Source organism: Lathamus discolor, chromosome 12 (genome assembly GCF_037157495.1).
Source record: "Lathamus discolor isolate bLatDis1 chromosome 12, bLatDis1.hap1, whole genome shotgun sequence".
Lineage (NCBI taxonomy): Eukaryota > Metazoa > Chordata > Aves > Psittaciformes > Psittacidae > Lathamus > Lathamus discolor.
In genome coordinates, this window is record NC_088895.1 from 6,541,007 (window position 1) to 6,558,315 (window position 17,309).

The following is a 17,309-nucleotide window of genomic DNA, read 5'->3' on the forward strand; positions in this document are numbered from 1 at the left end:
TTTCTGCCAATGAATTGACATCATTTAACAGAAGAACACAAAGCATTGTCATAGCAACCAGCCTTCTAAAATGATGCTGCTGAATGCTGAATTGATCTGATGAAAAATGTCATTTGAGGAAGCAAAGATTGTGTTGTAGCTTTTGGCAGCTGAAATTGAGAGCCTGGAGAATGGGAAGCTTGGGCAAATTTGTAGTATTTGGAACAACTGCCTGGCACTGCCAGTGGATGTTTCTCTGGCTAGAAACTAGATTAGAAGAGTGCCATTGCTCTCCAGCTCTTTTCAGCTCTTCTAACTGTGGAGCTGTTCAGCAAACCCTTCACTGATGGTGCGGCACAAGTTTTTGTTCCCTTTTTAGAGTAGATTTCTGATAGAAATTGTCATTTTCCTCTGCTACTGTACAACTGAACTACTGAACCTGTGTGGCTCCATAGGTCCTTGAAGTTAACCTGTATAGAAAGATCTTAGCAGGGTCCTTCAAGAGCCAGCTACCTTGTCTCTGGTACCCACCTGCCCTTGTGTATAGTGTGCAGAGAGCTAGGCAGGCTTCAGATGACAGTTGTTATGGCTTTTAATCCTTGATGTAGAGACCAGTAATGCTTCCGTTTGAGTTTGTTCATGTAAAAATAATACCTTGCATCTCTCTGTTAGTCCATACTACTCTCAGTTGGTGAAGCAGTCACGTTTCTGGACTGTAACTAAAACATAATAAAAGATTATGTTGTACTTGGATTGTGACCCTGGCAGTTCCACAGCATCTCTCTCTGGCCTTTGACAGAAAATGAGTTGTGCGACTCTTCCCAATAGGAAAAAAAATAGCACTTTATTAAAATTGTGATCTTCAAAGTGTTGTACAGAAGAAAAATACGTAGCATTAATATGAGACATAAATCTGAAGTATTAGTCAGGTTTGTAAACCTCCTGTACTTAAATATTCTCTGTCTCCTATCTCTTAAAGAATCTTGCTTGAATATTTATCTGTCTTGGCTGATGACTTTTGCTATAGAGAAGTATAAGGTGTTGCTACAGACTAGCAAAAGGAAAAGGAGCAACCTTGAAGTACCAAAGTCATCAAAGGATGACTGAAATAATCAGGAACCCAAAATATTATGGGTGTGAGTGACAGAATGAGTCAAAACTAACAACAGGACATTGGTGTCATCCAATACCCTTCTTCCTTTTGGAAAGATGCCATTTCTCAAAATTGTTGCTAGTGATTGGCCACTCAAAGCTACAACATAAAATGGGTGCTATTTGAAGAAAAAATCAGGTCAGAGAGAAAATGTAACTGCTTATAAAGCGAATTTCTCTCATTGAGAATTCAGAAGTGTACATGGAGAGATGTCAAGTTGCCCTGGAAGCAGCTGAGAGGCAAACCCATTCCTTCCCAAGGCGTTCAAAACCTTTACAGATGTAGGATTCCGAGCTGTCTGACCATGTGCATCAGGCTGCAGGTGCACGTAGTGCTAGTTAATGCTACCCAAAAGTTTTGCTTTAATGGTATATTAGAGAAACATATCATCCTTCTTAAATAATGGTATGAATTCATGTTGCAGGCATTTAGTAAAGCTATGTATTGGTGAAAGGAGTATGGGGGCCTGTACGGTTAGTGTAATAAAACTGGAAATCAAATTTGTGAAGAACAGTGTCAAGCTAATGTATCATAAAATACTGTCTCGTAAGAAGATTAGGAAGAAACAGCAGTGAAATGAATCCACAGTGAAAATCCACAAACATGACTTTGCCCAAGTATGTTCTACAGGCATGTAAAATGTGAATATCATGTTGCTAATGGTGGTAACATCAGTGCACAGCTGTGCTTATAAACTGAACCTTTATGTTTATTGGAAATTCCAGTCTTTTTGTGAGTCTGAAACATCAGTTATGGTTTCCTCTTGAGGTGTTTTCTGTAACAGATTAGAGTTAGGCAGGCAGTGACAGAAATGTAGTTTCTTTTTCATACAGTGTAGCACAACAGATAAATTTTGAATTTGAGCATTGAATTTAGTTAGCAATGTATGGACTCTGGCTTTAAAGCCTTAGTGCTGGCTTGCTTGTACTGGTTTGTATGGGAAGTGATGGCCTCTTTAAAGTATTAAGTAACTGTGTATTGACCAGAATTCCCACTTAGAGAATGGCAAAGATTAAAAGACCCTGATACCAGCTTTTCTTGCTCCATATTCCACCTGTAGTCTCAATGAGTGTTGCGCTGTACTTTACAAGTGAGTTGACAGAACAGTGTTTTCTAGGATATTTCTTTCTTCCATTCAGATGAATATTTAAGGATATCTTTTCCTGTTTGAAATGAGTATTTTCGTGGCTGGAGAATCTGAGGTGTCACCTGAATCCCAAATCTGACACAGCTTCTTAAGCAGGGAAAGCTGGAATTGTGCTTTCTTTGTAGCAGCCTTCTTTCAGCTGTATGAATAGTGCTCTATGAATGCTTGGAAAAATCTATTTACTTTGCTGTTTCACTTAAGCAGTGTCATAAGAGTGTTTGTGCACGACATCAAGTAAAAGTAAGCAGTTTACTGCTTACTTTTAGCCCTGTTCAGATAAGTAGGTTTTGTTTTCCCCAGCAGAAGTAATACTTGACATAGCAGGCTGAGGTTGGTGTCTTGCGTGTGTGATGAGCTGTTATGCAGTTCTTGCAGATGGAGGGGGTGTGGGTGCTTAAGAAGGTATGTAACTAAAAATAAATTCTCATTTATATGCTCTTATTAGACATTTGTGGTAAATATTTGGGGCCAAACTGCATCTGCCTCAGCTAGTGTAGTTCTAATGCAGGTCCCTGTGATGCTGTAACTGGAATGTCCTGGTCTTGGTATATGATGCTTTGCTCAGAGTCGCTCAGGCTGCCCCAAACGCTCTTGACGGTGCTGAGAGTTTGTCCTTTCTAATGCTCTTTGTTTTCCACTTCTTTTTGCAGCAGTATTCAGTTCTCTAAGTGGATGGGTGCTCTGTTTTCTTTGCCCTAATGGTAACGTTCAAATGCAAAAGCTGGATGCCGCAGATCAAGACCTGCGTTAAAACAAAGTCTGAAGATCATGTTGTAAAACGGCTTCTTTTATATATTCAATGTTAATCAAGTTATAGTGTATCTTTTTTTATTCTTTTGGTAACACTGTCTTCATACTTATTATGTGGTTTGATTATCCTTCCTATACCTTTTTATACAGAAACAGACTATGGTGTTTGGACTAGTCGTTATGGTGGCTTTAAGGAGTTAGTTGTGTATCTGCTAGGTTATTCTGAACAGTTTTGTGGTTAATACTGAAAGACTGTGGCCTGTTTACAGTAAATGCATGTGTGCTTGCACAGTATCATAACTCACTTGCCATTTTAAATCACTGTGTATCCTATCAGTTTTTCATAACTTTCTCTGTGCTTTGGTTACTTTTGAAGCTTCATCTCTGGTGATTTATATTTGTGTGATGTATGAGAAAATGTACAAACCACTGATGATTCGCCAGTGATGCAAAGAAGCTGACTTTTCTAAATCATCGTGCCTTAACGTACCGTAAACACTACACATGCCAATAACTTCTGGGGATGCCTCTGAAGATCGGCCTTCAGGTCTCAAGTCTTGGTTACAAGAATTTCTGTCACAGGCATTCTTATCTGTCAGCTGAGTGAGGGCATGTTCTGCATTTTTTTTATATACCATAACACTAATTTTCATTGAAGTTTTGTAATAAATTGTATGAATGTGGAAAATGTTGAATTTTGGGGTGGTTTTTGTTGTTGGTTTTATTATCATTATTATTTTGGCTTTTTCAAGTGAATTATGAAATGCTGTAGTGGTGTTGTGCACAGTGCGTATTCAAAGGGATTGTGGTATTTCCCCTGGGGAATGAAGGCATTTTCTAGAGTTTGCATAAAAACTGCTTTGATTTCATTTCAGAACAACTTTAAAAGTGTTTAACTGGAAGTTAGGTTTTCCCCATAGTTCAGTAGGCACCTGCTAACACCTTTAAGGTGGGTAAATACCTTAGAAAATCCAATTGCACACCTTACTTCATAAGAATGTTTCTGGTTTCTTTGTTGCTGCTCTCTTCTGTATGCTTTGTAGTCTTGTGTGTAGTACATATGCATAAGCATAAATTATTTTGCAAGTATGGGATTGAGACACTTTGTCTTTAGTACTAAATTGAGGTGTCTTTCATGTAATTAGCCCTAATTTTACTGTCTAGCAATGAGTGTTTACTCAGGATAGGATTAACGAACGATTTGTATCACAGGGATGCATATTTGGCTTGTGCTTGGAGTTGAACTGTATAAAATGGATGCTACATTGTTATCTCGGTGGCTGCTATGATGAAGTTGAAAGAAGAAATGGAGTGATGGATTTGTGTTCATACAAAGTGTCTTCAGGTTTTATGAAGATTTGAACTGTGTGTCTGTTGAGAGGGCCAAGGTGAGAGATTTAACACAAGCATTTTCTTATGAGTTGTGTGCCATTATATGCGCTGTTCTTGTTTTTCTTGCAGAATTTTGCATCATATTTTGCAACCCTCTTAAGATGATGTGCTGTCCATTTGTGCTTGTGAAAGTCAGGACAGCCACACCCCTGCTGAGAAGCCAAGACTTTAGTTACATACATTAGTTGCACACTGGATTAGCTCTCTGAACAAAGGTAACATGAAAGGTTGCTCTTTCAAAGCAAACCAGGACAATAGGGAAGCAGACTTTAAAAAGCATCTAGACTTTTATTAAAACCAGAGCTTTTTCCTCCCTCTTTTGAAAGCAAGGCATCTAAAGTCACTGTCATAATTCTTGTGTGGGAAGCTTCAGTGAGCAGATTTTTACTAGTGGATACTGATTATCACTTGATAGCCTCTGCCTTCTTCAGGCTTCTGGATTCCAGCTGGAGCATTTTGGCTCAAAACCTGAAATTTATTTTAAGAATTGTCCAAAAAGAGCTTGCAGTATTGCTGGTACCATACGCAAGTAGTTTCCTTTCAACATAGGCTTTATTTTTGTGCCTTTTGATGTTGCCTGATGTTAATCTTCAGTTACATTTGAACTTGGTTTTGTTAAATACTTCACACTATGATGGGATAACACAGTTGTTAAGCCAAGTCTTTGTTACTATGAAGATCTCTGGCTAGAGCCTGATTTCTGACCTTGCATTTCTACTCCCAATGGTCTGGGCAGTGCCAGGGCCATGGAAGACACAGAAACCTTTCCCTGAATTCCAGCCTGTCCTTCTCCAGGCTGACACTTCCCAGCACTGGGACAAAGTGCCCACATATAACTACTTTAATGATGGCTCAGCAAGATCAAGGAGCACAGGACTGGAGTCCTTTCAGTCTTCATTAGCTTTAAACCACTGTGGCAGACCATGATACAACTCCTGAAAGGCTGATGGGCTTGTTGGTTTCTTTAATTGCGGTGTAGAGTCTCTAATGGTCTGTGGCACTCTGACATTTACAAACAAGCAGATACACTGACAATTACCTGCTTTAACTTTTTCTGATGCTTTGAATCAATGGCTGACAGTGAACTCGGGATGAGCTAATGTGGTTTCAAAATGTATGTGCCTGGGATTGCCTATCTCTGGTCTTAAAAGTGTCTCCTTTGTTTTGGCATGAAGGATGTTCTGAACAAGAAGGTGGAAGATAAAGGCTGTGATGACTACAAGGATTTGAAAACTTAGTACTGTGGCATCGGTGTCAGCTTTGTTACAGGGCAGGAGAGGGTCCATGCACTTGTGCAGTCATCACCATGCCAAGCACATCCTGTCCTGTATTCAGAAGAGCTTCAAGTCTGACTATTTATTTGTCCTTGCAATGTGGAAGATGTGACCCTTCCCTTCGGCTGTAGAAGTTGAGGGAAGGATCTGCATGTCCTCAGCCTTTACATCCCGCTCTCCTTGCTCCTTTAGAGTTGAGTTGAGGTTCCTATGAGCTGTTCTTAATCATGTGCCACTACTGCCTCTGGAGTGTTTAAAATTCATCTGAGTTCTCTCCTGCCTTTTCTTACAAAGTTATGCTGACAGCCTTTACCTAAAATAACTTTCCATATCACCACTTTAAAATGTTTTAGTGGAAACAAAGCACGCATTCCTACTTCGCACAGTACGGCTGCACTATGAATCAGGACTTCCCACTGTATTTCGAGATGCTAAATCTGGAAACACATTTCCTATTCTATTTGTGTTGGGGGCTTGTGTTTTGGGTTTTTCAATGGGTGTATTCCTTCTGAATGCTGTGTTTCTGCTCGAGAGTAGGCTGTGCTTCCTTCTGTCGCGTTTCAGCCTTCAGACCGGTGGTAGCTGGCGCCGCTCGGGGGGCTTCTCCGCTAGTACCGCCGGCCCTGGACGTGTCGGGGGCCGTGCGGCGCTGCCCGCGAGCCCGTCAGCGGTGATGCTCCGGCCGGGGTCACACTCCCAGCAGCGGGCCCGGAGGAGGCGGGGCCGGGGCGGGCGCGGGGTGGGGCGGGCTCCCGGGATTGGCAGCCCCGGCGCGGCCCCAGCCCCTCCGCGGCGGCGCTGGGGCGGCCCCGGCCGCGCACACAGTCGCGGGCGAGCCGGGCGCTGCTGCGGGCTGGGGCAGGCAGGGCCGCCGGCGGCACCATGAGCACCGGCATGCGGTACAAGAGCAAGCTGGTCAACCCAGGTGAGGCGCTGGGGACGCGCGGCCGCTCCGCCCCGCGGTCCGTCGCATCCCTCACGCCTCACTCTTTCTTCTTTTCTTTCCCCGGTGCCGGCTCCTGCCGCGGGCATCCCGCCCTCCTCGCTGTGCCCCGCAGAGGAGAAGCAGGTAGGTGATGGGTCCGCGGCGCGGTGCAGCAGGGGCTGAGCTCGCCCGCCTTGCTGCAGCAGCGGGTGGTGTCCTGCTACCTGGGCACGGCAGCGTTCGCGCCTGGCGCTGGGCACGGTGGCCCTGTTTTAGCTGGGTTCATCCGGGAAATGGGTGCTTTGCCTGCTCCATCTCCCTGCGTTTTGGGTCGGGTTTCTTTTTGTGTGGTGCCTTTGGGTGTGTCGAGTAGGTTCGGATGGAGAAAGGCAGCGCAGGGGCTGGCAGAGGCATTTCAGCATTAGGAGCACGTCTCCCCATCACAACCTCTTCCCTCCGCAGCACAGATGCGCAGACACAGACCCGATCCTGCTGCTCGCCGCTCCTGGGTGGTGTAGCAGACCATCACCTCGCAGGCAGCCGGGATTTGGGCGTTAGGGCACATCTGTTTTGCTTTGCAAAGCAAATAGCTATTTGCCTTTGAGTCCTGGAGAGAGAGGAGGAGTGATGCAATCAGATGACATCGACAGGGTTTAGGTTTTTGTCCTTTATTTGGTATTTGGAGGGATTTAGGGTGTTTGAGAGGAAGAGGAGTCCTTCTCTTCCTGAGCTTGAATGTCTAGGTAAGGGGTTACTAGCAGAGTCCCATGTGTTCCTTAGCACCATCACCATGATGCAGACGATGTCTGCTGTGTGTGGAAGAGCTTTTCTGCCTCACAAAAGTGGAGATGGAGATGGTGGTTAACACAGCAGGGCTCTGCCTCGCAAAGGTGGAGATGGAGATGGTGGTTAACACAGCAGGGCAATGCATCAAGTCCCTGCAGCAGGGAGAAGGCCACCCATCCATTCCCAGCCTGGCTTGGACTTACCTTTGAGTCTAGTCTTTCTCTGAGGCTCTAATTCCATATGCAGCAGACACCTACTGAAACAGTGGTACTGCATAGCCATTCTGGACCATAGAAAGGCGAACTAGTGTTGTAGCAGCTTGGGCATTCACCTGGTTACTGCAGGAGATGGTGTTTCCCTATATAATACAGACTTGGGCACTGAGAAAAGACATCGGGGTATTTTGTGAGCTGCTGATTGCAGTGGTGAGCTGAACAAAGTGAATCCAGGGGTAATAGGAGAATTGGGTCATTCGGTGCATTTTTCCCAAGCTACTTAAAGTTTTGGTAGCATTTTGTTGTTATTTGTATTTGGTAAGTTATTTGTAAGTGTTGCTGTTAATTCTTGTTATTTCTGGACAAAACCAATCCAGAATGACTTCTGAAATTGTAGTAAATTCAGTGTAAGCTGTGAACTAGAGGGGAGCTTTGTGACCCTCTCACCCCCCAAAAAAAGCCCAACAAAACCACATGCTGTTCTTTAGTTAATTTGTTTTTAAATAAAGAGGGGAGCAGGCTATGTGTAAGGCTCCTTTCTGCTCATTCCCCAGGGGAAGAAGCGAGGCAGAGATCAGAGTAGTCTGTTGTAGATATTATCACAATTCCTGAGGGCCTTTGTCACACTGCATAGGCAAGAGTGGGCTGGAGTCAGTACCCCAAAGAGTTTGTGTCTGCAGGAGAGGGTTCTCCTGGGGCAGAGGAGGTCTCTCCTCAAACATGCAGGTGTGTGCATGTGTGCCTTACACCTAGAGCGTAGAATGGGTCTTGCGTGGCAGAGCTCAGTGCATTATGAATTTGTGGCAGCCATGGATGGTGGAGGGAAACCAAGCTGTGAATACAAAGCAATCTGTTAAAGTGAACACACAAAACCACAAATGATTTTTCTTTAGCATCCTTTGAGAGCAGGACTTTTCTTCTTGTGCTACCTTGTTCCAATCCCCTCACATCTGGCAGCAGGTAACAGTTCAAGGGGCTTGCTAAAGCTGTGCTTCTTGCCTGAACTGCTTTTTCAAAATTTATTATAAAAGCTGTTTTTTATAAGCAGTTGGGAAATGAAGTGAGCTTCTGAGAGGGCAGTACAATAGAGTGCATGTGAGTAGAGCAGCCTTCAGTAAAATCTTAATTTGGACTTACTGAGTCCAAAAATAGAACAGTGTGGTGTCTAACAATGTGTCTTTAACTTCCCCTGTAGCACAGAGCTGATGCATTTGTCTAGTTCCAGAGGACTCTCTTTTGCAGGTCGGACTTGTAATTGCTATGATTTATTGAAGAAAAAATAATGGTAGATTCTTCCTCTCTCTGGTTTCCAAGGAATGGCCTCTTAACTTGTGTATTTTAGTACTGAACGTGTGCTGTTGATGTCAGTGGAGGCTTGATGCTGGTCTCTGGGCACACAGAATCTAGCTTTCCAAAAGGAAGGGCTGTGGTTTAAGACCCTGGACTTGGGAGAAACAGTTTGGTCTGTAGCTCTACAGCAGGTTGCCTGGTAAGACCAAGCTCCTCAATCTCATTATACTATGGTTCAGCACCTCTCAGAGGGATGGTTTCTCTCCTGGCAATTTATATACCGCTGGAGCGCTGAGAGGGATTCTCGTGGTGAAACTGGGTAGGCAAATGAAACAGCAACTAATGTTCCATGTGCAGAAGAGCAGCCCCCGTGTAAGAGAAACCTAGCAATTTGTCAAAAGAGCATTGACTTGTGAACCAAACAGGACAAGTGCAGTGGATGGATGCTCTGCCAAAGCCTGAGGGGTTGCTGTGGGAGGAGTACAGGTGAAACCTCCCAAATACCCAGTTAAACTGGAGTCTCCTGGCACACTCCTGCAGAACATGCCTCCTAGCTCGTGTTGTTGGCGTGTGTTTGTTTGGGGTGTTACCTTGCTCCTTCTCTGAGGCTCTTTGGGGTGTTACCTTGCTGCTTCTGAGAAGCTCGCTCCTGCTCATTCAGGCCTGCGTCTCTAATGTGCTTTGAAGTCATTGTTTCTTTTTAAATCAGGAGGATGGGAACCTCTCCTTCCCAGGTTGATCTTCTCCCCACCCCATCAACTTGCAAAGTTGTTTGGGTGTGGGAGCAGAGACTATCTGGTGAATCCAGTTCTTTCAGTGGGTCTGAAATTACAGGGCTGTGCCTTTTGCATTTAGCTTGGTCCTTTTTTCTACTTAAGCGTATTTTGAAGTGGTCTGCTTGCCATTAAAAGTATATATGGGGGTAGTGTGTATAGAGAGGATGCTGTGCAGAAGGTAATTTGACTGGAGGAATGGTTTCAGTGTGAGTCATTGGGAGGCACTGAGAATTCCTGAATTCACTGCTTTTGTGTTTCAGGTTTTGAGAATCTGGGATTTATATCTTAAAAAATTATATTCACACTCCATTGCTTTTTTTCTTAGAGAAAAAAGAGAGAAGCAGAGATTTCCATTGGTCCTGGAACAGTAGATATCACAACAGCAGAGATGTCTTCCATCTAAAACAGCAACCATACCAACATAGTGCATCATTTTAAGGTCAACCTTCAACCACAGCCTTGCCTTGCAGAGGACATTGGCTGATGGAAATCCCCCAGTTCCCTGTCAGTGTGTGCTGAACCACCTTCTCCTTTTCTCTACTGTGCTTCTGGAGAGATGAGCCCAGATGGGAGAAAGTATGGCCCCTAAAAAAGCTATGCTTTGCATAGTGCAGAGGTACCACCCTTGACACACTGAGGACAGCTTCAGTGCGGGTAGTTGCTGATGACAATGAGCAGATTAAGAGGAAGGAGGAGTGGTGATTCCTGTGTCTTGAGCTGGTTGAGGATGACCTTAACATTGCCTTTGATTTCCGTGTAGATACCTATGTGGTGAAAATTGGTTAGCTTAGTTTTGTGAAACGTGATGAGAATTATCATGTGAATTGAGGTTCCTTTGTACAGCAGTTGTACAACGAAGACCTGAAGCAGAGCTTGGCCTTACAGAATCCCTTCACAGTCTGTGCTGGAGCAGCTTGGATAATCCATGCCTCCATTACATGTTTGTGGCATTGCCATCTTTCACCTAAGTATGTTCTTTACAATAGCAACTCTTGTAATCTTGTGATTGGAGGAAAGCTCTGCACAAGGAAGAAGAAAAGCATGGAACCTGGCAGGTGAGCAGAGTACCACTGACTCTTAATTCTCTCAGAGTTAAATCACTTATAGTTGTGATTCTTTGAATCATTGGGAGTGGCAATATGGAGCTGTTTTCCTGTGCTGTCTGCCATGCTCTGTATCAGTGCAGACAGGGTGGTTTTTGCTCAGAGAAAACAAAATGATGTTTGCAGCTGGCGAGTGGGATATTTCACCACAGCTGGATAGTCTCTCACTGTGTCATAGATCGCCCTGGCGAGGCTGTTTCTCTTTGACTCCCCATGTAAATGTCTCTTCCAACCTCTGTTTTCCAACCCTGGTCTTACATCCTGACTACCAAGATGCGCCTGCCAGAAAGGGAGTAGCAAATTAGTCACAGACTCTGGAGGTAAATACTGGAAATACTCTTACAGCAGCACATCTCTGTTTGTCTTTCTGATGTCCCAGTGTATCTTGGCCAGATGCAGCACAGGAGTGGAAGCTTTTACTTCTCTGTAAAAAGCCTTGTGTGGTTCATTAATTTTTTTTGGCCTGTTTCAAAAGACAAACGTTGGTCTTTCACCCTCCACAGTGGGCAAAGGCTCAGTGCTCACAACAGTGTGTCAGGAGCTGGGTGGAACTGCAGCGGGTCAGGAGGTTCAGTCCTGTCTGTCCTGCTATGCATCTGTCTAAACAGTCCTGCTGCAGGAGGCCCCTGTGTCCCACAAATGGGCTGCTCTGGGCTGGGGAGGGAAGTCCATCCTGGGCACTTTGACTTCTTCTCCCCCCCCCCCCCCCCCCCCCCCTTCTTTGTCTGTTTGGCTTCTTGGAAAAGGACTGTAAAAAGAGGTTAGCACATGAACTGCATGGTGAAACAGAACTGCTGGAGAGCTGGGCGCAGAATCTGCCTCCTGCTGCTGCTGCTGTCTCTCTTCAATTATTTATGCTCCAAATGGATAAATGGTTATTAGCGCAGGGCAGGGGTTCAGCCCGCTCAGTGCAACTAGAAATCTGCAGTTTATGAAAAGGGGGAAGTAAGTGTTTCCTGCACAGGGATTTCTGTCCCTTGAATTTCCATGAACTGCTTGGCTACTTGTGCATGAGTCCAAAATTCCACTGCTCTTGCATGAATGGCACAGGGCAGTTTTAGGCACATTGGCCAAGTGCGTGAGTGTGACATGCGGCCTGATCCTTGCTAATGCTAATGAAGTAAGAGCAAGTTTTATTTAACCCTGAGAGATGCTTGTGACACTTGCTCACCTGCTGGGTTGCAGCAGCTGGGGCATTACAAAAGGCAGCTCACAGTTGCAGAGGTGACAGTGTTGCTGTCATCTGAATGAAGGAGAAACTCAATTACTGAATGTTTTTAGTCTCCAAAGTCAAGAAGTCTCTTACAACTGCTTAACACTCTCAAAAATGATTGACTTCATAATGATGCTATTCTTCAGTTGACTGTTTTAGCAATAAACAAAGGGGTTATGACAGGTCCCTGCAAAAGCTGAGGAAAGGCAAGTCTAGAGAGAGAAACAACTGCTAGGGTTCAGTGCCTTCTAGAGCCCATATTGCCTAACCTCAGTTTCAGTCTAAGTTGCTGTTCACTAAATACCCATTCAATGGACATCCTGGAAATCCAGGGGGGGACAGTCCACCTTCAGCCAACTGGTTGCTTCCTGTGCCAGACCAGGTTGGGTCTCTGCTGTGTATCTTTAGAGCTTTGCCAAGTTAGTTTTAAATGTTCAGTCCAAGGGGTTTTTGTAGCAGTTTTGGGACACTCCACTGCCCACAGCAGTGATGCTGCAGCTACTGCTTGTATGTGCACAGTCTAAGTCTGGAGAGCTCTTCTCCATCTTCAATACTTCAGGCACTTCTTGCTGAGATATCTCTTTGATAAGCCAAGAAGGTTCCTCTCATGTTGTTTCTCTTCAAGTGGCTTCTCCGTTACTTTTTTCCTGGAGAGCAGACAATGAACTGGAAGGCACCTTCTTTGCTTACCTGCAGACCTTTCTGCCTCACCAGTACTAAGACTTTGTCCCCTCAAGGCAGGTATTTCCCTGGGAGAGTGAAACCACACAAAAAATCCTCTAATACTCTGAAAGAAACGTGTGGCATTTCCAATACATTGTGTGACTTCAGATTTTTGTGAAGCATTTGCAAGTTGTCTCATAGCATTCTCGAGTAGCTCCCATATGGGCTGGATTTGGTCTGTGTGTGTGCGCGTGTATGTCTACAGTGTGGTTAGCCACGAAGCACAGGGAAATATGTTTGTCTGCTGTTACACATTCATTTTCTTCCAGAGAATTGTCCCTGGAGCTGTGAAGAGGTTTGCAGTCATCTTGTTCCCACAAGAGTGTCCAGGAGCTGGATTTGTGTGTGAAGCATCAGAAAAGCTGGGATCAGGTCCCAGAGTGCATGTTCCTCACCAGTATGTGCTGTTCATCCACCACTTGGAATCCCAGGAATACTGTTTAAAGTGAATAGGGGAAAGTGGCACTGAGTGTGCTGAAAAGAAGGGTTTGCATGTGCAATGCTACCCATAGGGCCTGGGCTGCAGAAAGTGAGAGAGATAGTTGCTCCCAACTGATGTACGAGTCCTTTGTGTTTTATGGCTGAATGGGTTAATACTCTTAATTCCTTCTCTCCTGTGTGAGTGTACTTCCTGTGCATTAATTGAAATTAATGTATTACAGCCTGTTAACATTCCACTGTAGACTGCTGGTGCCCTCCCTTGGTCTGTCAGTCCCAGCCCCATGGCATCACCTGCATGTGCTGGAGGTGGCTGTGAGAAGAGCATACTGGAGGGCTGCAGAGACAGGCTTGCTAATGAGAAAAGCCTGGCTAAGTGTTGACCAGGAGCTGAAGAGGAAGTGAAACCCTGCACAAGCATCTGGGAGGATGTAATGCCAAGGAGGGGGAGGAGAATTGTTTAGTTTCTGGCTTTGGTGCAACTGTTCACTCCTGAAGTCAATAAGAAATAACATAGAGAAGTTGAGGCTGAAGTTCAGCTCCAGAAGAGGGATGTAGCTATGCTGTGCAGGGCAGTACAGTGCAGGGATGCTCAAGATGGCAGAAACCTCTCTTAAATACAGCATTGCAACCTTCAGATTGCACCAGCCTCATGCCATGCCATGGCAGTGAGGCCTGAGGGAAGCTTAGAAGGGCAGTGTGCAGGAGGATCTTGGGCTTTGTGGTTCATGCAAGCTCAGGATGGTGCAGGGGGTGAGCCACTGCAGTTGTAAAGTCAGTCAGAGGTGGGAAGCCCTCTAAGTTAATGGAATTAGCTCCAGTTTTTCACTCACCTCTTAAATTTTGGCTATTTTCTGCACAGTGGCACTACCTGTCAGAAGGAACAGCCATTGCCAGGACTCGAGTGTTCACCCTGAAGTTATCTGATGGAGGGAGAGGAGCAGCACCGTGGCAGATCTGTCCCCGTGTGCCACTGGTGACTACGGCGCGACTGCTCGGAGCCAAGGAGCAGGAGAGCTGAGGTCCTGCATTTGCCAGCTTTGTTCAGCTCAGCTCTTTGCTCTTCCTGGGAACTTTGGGAGTGCCCTGTTTGTTTTGAAGCTTGTTATCAAGTGTGTCCAGGGTGTGTGTACGGAGCTGGGATGGTCTCTGCCTGACCCCACCCGGGGCAGCCGGTGCTGTTCTCCCAGAATGACTCCTGGCAGGGAAGTGGGAGCTGGAGCACGGGCTGAGCAAATAAACCACAGCATCATGAGCGTTAGCTCCTGGAGGCTGGCCATGGGGAGCGAGCCTGTCCCACTGACCTCTGGACATTCTTAGTGGAGAAGCAAGGGAGGGGGGGAAAGAAAGATCCACTCAGCTTGTGGGAAAAAAGGCTCCAATGGCTTAACGTCTTCCTTCTGCTGTCTATGAGGCAAAGCCCATGGCGGTACAGATGTGGTCAGGGCTCCAGTGACTCTGTTTCATTTTTCCTTGCAGACCACTGGTGCTGGGAGCTGTGTGAACACACACGAGAGTGCAGGCCAGGCCTTCTACTGCTTTAGTTTGTATTGCAATTACTTTTAAGACCACCTCCCAGGCAAGTCACTTTGCTTTCGGCCTTTGTAATCTCTCCTGGCTGTTTCCTCAGCATGGGAACTACCCTAATCCTGCCTGCCGCACTGAGCTCATTCTTGCTGTGATATGTACACACATGAAGCCTCTTTAGATCCTGCAGTCTTACATCCACTTCTGTTTTTTAATAAATTACATACTACATTAATGATATATTCAGGTGAAATATGAGTCACAAAGGCATCTGCTATCTGCCTGCCCTACATACACGGTCCCCTTGGCTGTGCTTTCTTTATAGTTTAAAGCTCCCCTGAGTCTCAGCATTGGATATTAAGTGATGTGAAGTCCTGGAAATGTAGAGGCAGTATTGGAAATGCCCATCTGGACCAATAGTAATTTCCCTCTGCCCAAGACCAGCTGTAAAAAAATGTCAAGGAGCTTTATGGCTTTTAGGATCCTATAGATTCTCAGAGGTTCCTGCTGCTCAGAGGAGTTGGTGCCAGCTGGGATCAGACAGTAATGGAAGAAGCATCACAGCCTTCAGGAGCTGGTATTTGCAGTGGGCTGAATCAAGGCAGCAGGGGTTAAACTTCAAGTGATGCAGTTGGCTTGCAGCAAAGCCTTGCTGCTGTGATTGTGCTGTGCTGAGATGAACGAGAGTGTGTCATGAGGACAGCAGGGGAGCTGCTGTCTGAGGTGATCTCTCATCTCCCAGTAGTTGTGCTCACAGTCCTGACTGTGTAGGTGGTTTCTGTGGAGCAGGGCCCCGAAGCCCTTCACTGGAGCACGCAGAAGGGAAGCCGGTTGTGTCTCACCCCTGAGATTAATGCCTTTGCTGTTTGTCTGCTTACTTTCAAGAGCTTTCCTCCCCTTGAAAGGAGCCCTTGGCAGAGGGTGTATTTATGAAGGAAGTGGATATCGGGGAGGACAGTTATTTAACAGGACCTGGGGCTCTTACTGGGAAGTTAATCCAGGCACATGCTTGGGAAGGACTCCAGGTCCACTGAGCGGCTGAACGCTCTGGATCCACTCTAGTCTGCGGGCAGCCCTGGGGCTGACACTTCAGAAGCTCAGACCAGGCGCACAGAGGTGAGAAAGTTTGAGGCATGTTTTCTGTGTACACCCCAGTACTGTCAGATTGATCTGTTTTGGGATCCTGCTAACCATCACCCTGCAGTAGGAGTGTGTCCTCTTGTCACTTGGATAAGCCTCTCCTGCCCTGCCCCGCCACACTCAGCTCACACTGTGTTCACGGCATTTGACTTCACAGCAATTTAAATAAACCAGAAGTGACTGGATGGAGCCCAGCGTTCTTCTTCCTCAGTGGCTGCTCTGTTCAGCCTGCTGGTCCTCAAACAGAAAGGCTTCATGCCATCTCATAGCTGTGTGATGGCATTATTTCCAGCAGCTCTCATTAATGTCAGTGAAAGCCTTTCTGTTTGAGGTGGTAGGGCTGGTCCTCAGCAGCTGCTCAGAGGTTCCGGCCAGTGCCAGGAGCTTTGCTGCCTAGTTTGAATGGCCAGTGTCATCTGAACATCTCCCTGCGCCTCCTGTGGTCACACTGTCATGGGCAGGTGTTGGTCAATAGCAGATTTGTTGTTCTTCTGGTAAACAAGTGATGGTGTTATTGGAGCTGTTCTTCAAGTAGCAGCAGTGCAGTGAGTGCATGGGGTTGCTAACAAGGGGTATAATGGGGCTTGTGACTCTGAAAGCTTAATGAACCATCTTCTGTTTCTTTGCAAAGTGTGTGGAGGCTTCTTCACATGTTCTGTTCCTATGCTGTGTCTTGCACTTGGGCGTATGTGGTACTAAAGAGTATCTGTGTGAGGTAGAGCTCAAGGTGCAGATGTGGGCATTTTGGAGGACTTTGATCCTACCTATCATGGCATTAATGACAGTGAACAAGAAATGTCAGGGGGGTGAAACCACTACTTTTGCTTCCTCAGACATCCTGTGTTTGCCCAAGGGATAAGCTAATTTGTTGCTCCAATGAATCCATGTGTATTCCTAGGCACCTAGAGCTTGTCCCTTGGGGGTTTAAGGCTTTTCCTTCATGACAAATAACTATCTTTCTTATTTTTCAAAAAATTAAATGATTTGGGCATCCACCCACCTCTTCTTGGCTGGCATCCTGCTGTAACAGGCCAGCACGTGTTTTCTCCAGCAAAAAACAGATTTTGCTTCATATTTGTAAGGCAATGGTTTAGAAATGAGCCTGAAAAGAAAAACTGATTTGCCCACTTATGGCAACATTACATCAGGAAAGAGTCCCATCAAAATTTCTTAAGGCTGGGCCATGAATTTGGCCTGACACTATTGATTTGATCATGTACAGTGGAAGTAGTGTGTTCCAGAGGTGTGCAGCTGAGGGAGCATGCTCCTTTTGTGCACATAAAACCAGACCTCTGCCATCCTGGCACAGGGGGTTAGAAATCCTTACAACCCTCTTGAGCCTGGAGATAAGAAGGAAAAGAACTTGACCTCATGTGGTCTGAGGGCACATGGGGCTATGATGAGCTGCAGGAGCAGCCACATCAGAGACAGAACCACATCTCTGGGTTAAGCTGCTTCATTCAGGCTTGGGGGCTCAG

The 17,309-nt window shown here is 45.7% G+C and overlaps 2 protein-coding genes across 4 annotated transcripts in view; both read left to right on the forward strand.

The window, feature by feature from the left end:
• The window catches only part of LOC136021010 (septin-2), a 36,702-nt gene extending 32,978 nt beyond the window's left edge, over positions 1 to 3,724 (forward strand). For 2 of the 3 annotated variants that reach the window (XM_065692752.1, XM_065692751.1), the window contains exon 13: positions 2,930 to 3,724. The gene's annotated coding sequence lies outside the window, so the exon portion shown is untranslated. The remainder of the gene's footprint in view (positions 1 to 2,929) is intronic. The other variant, XM_065692753.1, reaches the window with a different exon arrangement.
• Positions 3,725 to 6,687: 2,963 nt separating this feature from the next.
• SEPTIN5 (septin 5) overlaps positions 6,688 to 17,309 on the forward strand; it is a 42,277-nt gene continuing 31,655 nt past the window's right edge. Inside the window, exon 1 of the mRNA XM_065692750.1 lies at positions 6,688 to 6,764. The gene's annotated coding sequence lies outside the window, so the exon portion shown is untranslated. The remainder of the gene's footprint in view (positions 6,765 to 17,309) is intronic.